This window comes from Lathyrus oleraceus, chromosome 5 (assembly GCF_024323335.1).
Source record: "Lathyrus oleraceus cultivar Zhongwan6 chromosome 5, CAAS_Psat_ZW6_1.0, whole genome shotgun sequence".
Lineage (NCBI taxonomy): Eukaryota > Viridiplantae > Streptophyta > Magnoliopsida > Fabales > Fabaceae > Lathyrus > Lathyrus oleraceus.
Window position 1 is genome coordinate 457,558,114 of NC_066583.1, and position 6,000 is coordinate 457,564,113.

Genomic DNA, 6,000 nt, shown 5'->3' on the forward strand with positions numbered 1-6,000 from the left:
AGGTGGCGGAGGTGATAGTGAGCTATGACATAAGAGATTGGGGCAATTGAACTTCAAAATCTTAGGGAATTTGAGTTCTAAGAAGTTGGTACATGACATTCCTAAGATTGTGAAGCCTAAGAAGTCATGTGAGATATGCATGAAAGGTAAGAAACCTAGATATCCATTTTCATCAGTAGTGGCTCAAAGAGCAAAACATGTTTTAAAAGTAGTGCATTCAAATGTATGCGGATCATTTGAAGTACCTTTACTTAGAGGAAACAAGTACTTTATGTCATTTATGGATGAGTTCATAAGAATGACATGGGTAACACTCTTCAAGTTTAAGAATGAGGTGTTTGTTGAGTTTCAGAAGTTCAAGGTGAAGGCTTAAAATAGAGTGGTCAGAAGCTGAAAATTCTCAGAACTGATGGTGGAGGTGAGTACAACTCTATAGGGTTCATAAGGTTTTGTGAGGATAACAAAATTGAGCATGAGGTTACTGCTCCATACACTTCTTAACATAATGGTTTTGCTGAAAGAAGAAACAAAACTTTGCTTGATATGACAAGGAGCACGTTGAAGGAGAATAAGCTCCCTCACACCTTATGGGGAATGTCTGTTACTACTGCAGTATATATGCTCAACAGATGCCCAACTAAGAACCTTAAGTAAATTGTTCATCTTGAGAAGTGGACTAGAGATAAGCAAAGTGTTAGCCACCTGAAGGTGTTTAGTTCTGTCTGTTATAAACATATCCCAAATACTAAGAGAAGAAAGTTAGGTGACAGAAGCATAGTCATGTTGCTTGTAGGGTACCACAATACATGTGCTTATAAACTATATTTTTCTGTCACTAACAAAGTTGTATTCAACAGAGATGTCCTTGTGAAGGAATAAGAAGCGTGGGATTGGAACAAGTCTTAATCCAACTCTGGTGCTGTGTTAACACCTGAGTTAACTTCTAAAGACATCTCAGACTCTAAAGGAGAATCTTCCTCTGAAGGAGATTCTGATTCTTAAGATGAGTCAGAATCTGAAGGTGACTCTGATGTTGAAGGAGAGTCTGAAGGCGAATCAGACTTTGAAGGTGAATCTGATTCTGATATAGATTCTGACGATGATCGAGACTCTTGTGGTAATCATGCCTCTGAAGGGGGTCATTCATTTGAAGGTGGACCAGACTCTAAAGGTAGTCCAACATATGATATTGTTCCATCATTTGAATAAGATTTTGAACAAGATCAGAGACCGCAAAGAATCAGACAAATACCCAGAAGATTTCAAAGTTTGACATGTTGCAAGATACTGAGATAGAATCTGAAGGGGAAGCCATTCGGTGTGCCATGTTGGTAGACTCTAAACCAGTAAGTGTTGGAGAAGCTTCCAAGAAGAAAGTGTGGCTGAAGGCCATGAAGGAAGAACTTGAGGCTATAGAAAGAAATAAGACTAGGGAGTTGAATGAGCTTCTAAGAACACGAAATGCATCAGTGTGAGATGAGTTTACAGGATGAAACTGAAGCCATATGGGTCAATTGGCAAACACAAAGCAAGGTTAGTAGCTAGAACATTTCTTTAGAAATCCAGACTAGATTACTTTGATGTGTTTGCTCATGTAGCTAGACATGAAACAATTAGACTGGTGATTTCTATAGCTGCTAATAGAAATTGGCCTCTGATTCATTTAGATGTAAAATCTGTATTTCTGAATAGTCATTTACAAGAGGAAGTTTATGTATCACAACCTACTGGATTTGTGAAAAAGAATCAGGAAGGGATGGTTACAAGTTGCATAAAGCCTTGTATGGACTAAAACAAGCTCATAGAGCTTGGAATCTGAAAATTGATTCATTTTTCAAACTTCAAGGAATATGGAAATGTGAGATGGAGTATGATGTTTATGTACATATATATATGATAGCAATATGCTTATTGCATGTCTCTATGTTGATGATATATTGCTAACAGAGAGCTGCTCAGATGAGATAGCCAAGTTCAAGAAGGTGCCGATGAATGAGTTTGAGATGGATGATCTAGGAAAAATGGTATATGTTCTATGGATGGAGATTTTGTACTCTGATAAGGGTATAATCTTGCATCAACTTAATATGAACTTGAGCTTCTGAAAAGATTTGAGTTGATAAACTGCAAGTCTGCAATCACACTTGCTAAAACAAATCACAAGTTAGATTCTGATGTTAAGGATGATTATGTAGATGCTACAACTTTTAAATAGTTGGTGGATTCATTATGATATCTTTGCAATACCAGACCTGATATTTTATATGCAGTTGAAATGGTGAGTAAGCTTATGAACAAACCAAAGTGGTCATATTACCAAGCTGTTGTCAGGGTACGGAGGTATATTAAGGGGACTCTGAAGTTTGAAATTTTGTTCCCTTATGATGTTGAATCTGATTCAGAGCTAATATGCTATTCAGACTCTGGTTGGTATGGAGACAGAGTTGACATAAGAACTACTTCTGGATATTTTTTCAAGTATCTGGAAAGTTCCAGTTCTTGGTGCTCTAAGAAGCAACCAGTGGTTACATTGTCAGCCTGTGAAGCTGAGTACATTACAACTGCTTTGACTGCTTGTCAAGCTGTGTGGACTTTGAACTTGCTTCAAGACGTGAATATCAAGGTGAGAAAGCTTGTGAAGTTGATGATTGTCAACAAATCAGCTATAAGCGTCCCAAGAATCCAGTGATGCATGAAAGGAGTAAGCACATTGACACAAAGTTTCATTTTCTGAGGAATTAAGTTCAGAGTGGAGTGCTTGAAGTTGTTCACTTTAGCATTCAAAAGCAGATGACATATGTTCTAACCAAAGCAATAAAGACTAAACACTTTATTCACTTGAGAGATGAAATTGATGTTGTAGTTTTTGAATAACCGAATATGAATTAAGGGATGATGTTTGATGTAATTTCTTTTTCAGCTTAGTATATCATCTTTTAGTTTAACAACTCTGTAACTGATTTCATAAGTAATCCATATCAGAATTTCAATCTTCTGTTAGAAGTTAGTTACGTCTCTCTTCTCGCTCTTCCATCTTCATCATCTTCATCTTCCTTCTTATGCACCAATACAATGCACATTGAGGTGTAAAATAATTTAAAAAAATGATTTTTAATAAAAAGTAAATTGTAATGTTTTAGTAAAACTGTTATATTTTTATTTAAATTTTACTTTTCAACTTTTTAGAATTGAAATTTATGACTAACATATTCCATTTGTTACTGATTTTAAATAAAATTTTAATAATTTTATTTTAATAAAATTCTCTTAGCAGAAGCAATTAATCAACATTGGATATCATTAAAAATTTACTTTAAAGTAGAAGTGTGTCTATCTTTTTACTAATTTATAATATAATAGTATTTTTTTTTTCGATTTTGTTTTGTTCATCAATCTACATAACTTAATTTATTAATTTTTATATATAGATAATCAATATTTTTATAAATTTTAATTTTAATTTTTCTAACATAAAAAACCTCATTTAAATGTTCGCTTTTAAGTCACACGATCAATTAGGAATATTCTACTTATCACCATGTACTATAATATGCAATATGATGACCTAAAATTTTAAGCTACTCTAATGGGTGATCTAAATAGTGTATAAGCAACTGCAATCATTGATTTATTTTGTACTAAATAGATTGATCTAAATAGATTGACATCCGCGCGCGATGCGTGGCTGTTAATTAATATTGATTTATTTTGTACTTAGTTTTATGTTAAAAAATTTTATTTTATAAATATGAACAATAAATTTATATTATAATATTTTATTATAAATAAGTGAGACAATAATATGAATTAATTACGAATAAAAAAATGTATGTTTGTAACTTAAGAGTGACATACAAGAGTTTATTTTACAAATTGAAATAATTTAAAAAGATATCCCAAATGATTTATATTTTATTTTGATTCTAATGTATTTTTAATATTTGTCTCTCTTTTAAATATCTAACTATAAGACATATATTTATTTTTAGTCTTAAAGAAAAATAAAAATTTATTTTTAATTATTATCGAATAAAATATTCAATAGCTTTATAAATATATGTCCATAGTGTCAAATTTGTGTTGCATTTTCTATTATAGATTAAAAGTATTTTTCAAGTGGTTCTTTTGTTGCTATGATTTTAAGAAAACAAAAAATATTTTAAAGTGTATGGATATGGACATCTCTTTTATTTTTAAAATTTTAAAAAATATATTTAGTTGGAGTAATAATAAATTTATTGCGAGTAAATTAGTATGATATTTTTTGAAATAAATAAAGTTAATAGTCAAATATTAGGTAATTGTATTTTTGCATTTGTTTGGATTCGAACCCATGACCTTTTATAGAGAGAAACAATATGGTTTGACCTTTTAAAAATTGAAGATGAAATTTGAGAGATGCCACATAGGAAAATAAATGATGTGGCATAGAAGAAGTTGAAGTGTCACAAGATAGTTTGATGCACTGAATTTAATATATATAAATAGATATGGTGAATACAATAAAATATTGAATACTGAAAACAAAGTTCAATTTAATTTTATAATTATCGAACAAAAATGTTTTAGTTGGGTTGTTTGAGGATTGAATGACGAGAAAATAAATGTTTGTAAAATTAATAATAAAAGATTGTCAACGATGAACTTTATTTACGTATTTTTTGCACATCTAATAAGTGATGGATCATTATGAGGGAGAAATATACATATTTGATCAAATACTCACTTAAAGATCAAAGACTAATCCAAATAAGTGAGAGAGACACCACATATTTACCAAAAATTTGAAGGAGATATGTGTATGAATTCATCTTACTTATAAAGTGCTTAACCTTCACTTTTTAAGAAACGTGCGACTTAGAACTCACACTTGTTTCACGACACAACTCACACTTATTTCTCAATAATCTTCCCCTCAAGTGTGAGTCCACACACTATGCTCCCCATAAAGTGGAAGTTCTTTCATTCACATGCTTGTACCGTCATTGAAAGACACCATCATCTCGTCATGAGCACTTCAACGGGACACGCCTCCTGACCACCATGTCAGGAAGACGTTCGAACACAAGGAACTTGTCTCTTACTCGAACCAGACTCTAATACCACTGATGGATCATCATAAGAGGGAAACATACACATTGAGTCAAACACTCACCTAAAGATCAAAGACTCACCCAAAGAGGTGAGATAGACACCACATATTCATCCAAAATCTTAAGGTGATAGGTGTATGAGTCCTCTTACTTATAAAATACTTAACCTCCACTTTTGTAAGTAATGTGCGACTTAGAACTCACATTTATTTCACAATACAACTCATACTTATTTCTAATAATAAGATATTGTTAGTTAATGTGTTCGTTCCTCTTCACTAATCATTCTTTAGATTATATAATTCTAAGTACTCAGTAATTAAATTTTTATCCACTCAAACGGACCGCTAAATCATTGGTAAGTCACATTTATTATGTCGACTAGATAGAATTATTCTTTGTCTTATTTTTGCTTCATGATTTTGAACACATTTAATTTGACTACTTCATCGTACACCTTCAAAGTTAATGTACCCTCTACTAAATTGATGTGGCATCTATTTGTTAGCAGAATGTCCGACCAAAGATCAATGGAATATGTTGACTAGATATAAATCTTCTTTGTCTTATTTGTGATTCATGATTTTGAGCACATTTACTTTGACTACTTCATTTATACACCTTTAAAGTTAATGTACCCTCTATTAAGTTGGCGTGACATATACAAACAGAGAAAACATGAATTTGTCTAGATTTACCATCACATCTTCTACAATCCCATAAGAACATTTGATATAATTGTCTGAAAAAATGGAGTTTCATTCTTTTGTCGCTCATTTTTTCAATAATGAGCTTTTTGTAAATGGAGAGAGGCATCACATTTACACTTGCACCAAGATCAATAAGTGTTTTATGCTTTTTTCTACCCCCCAATTGTATAAGGGATGGTGACACTTCCATTATCTAT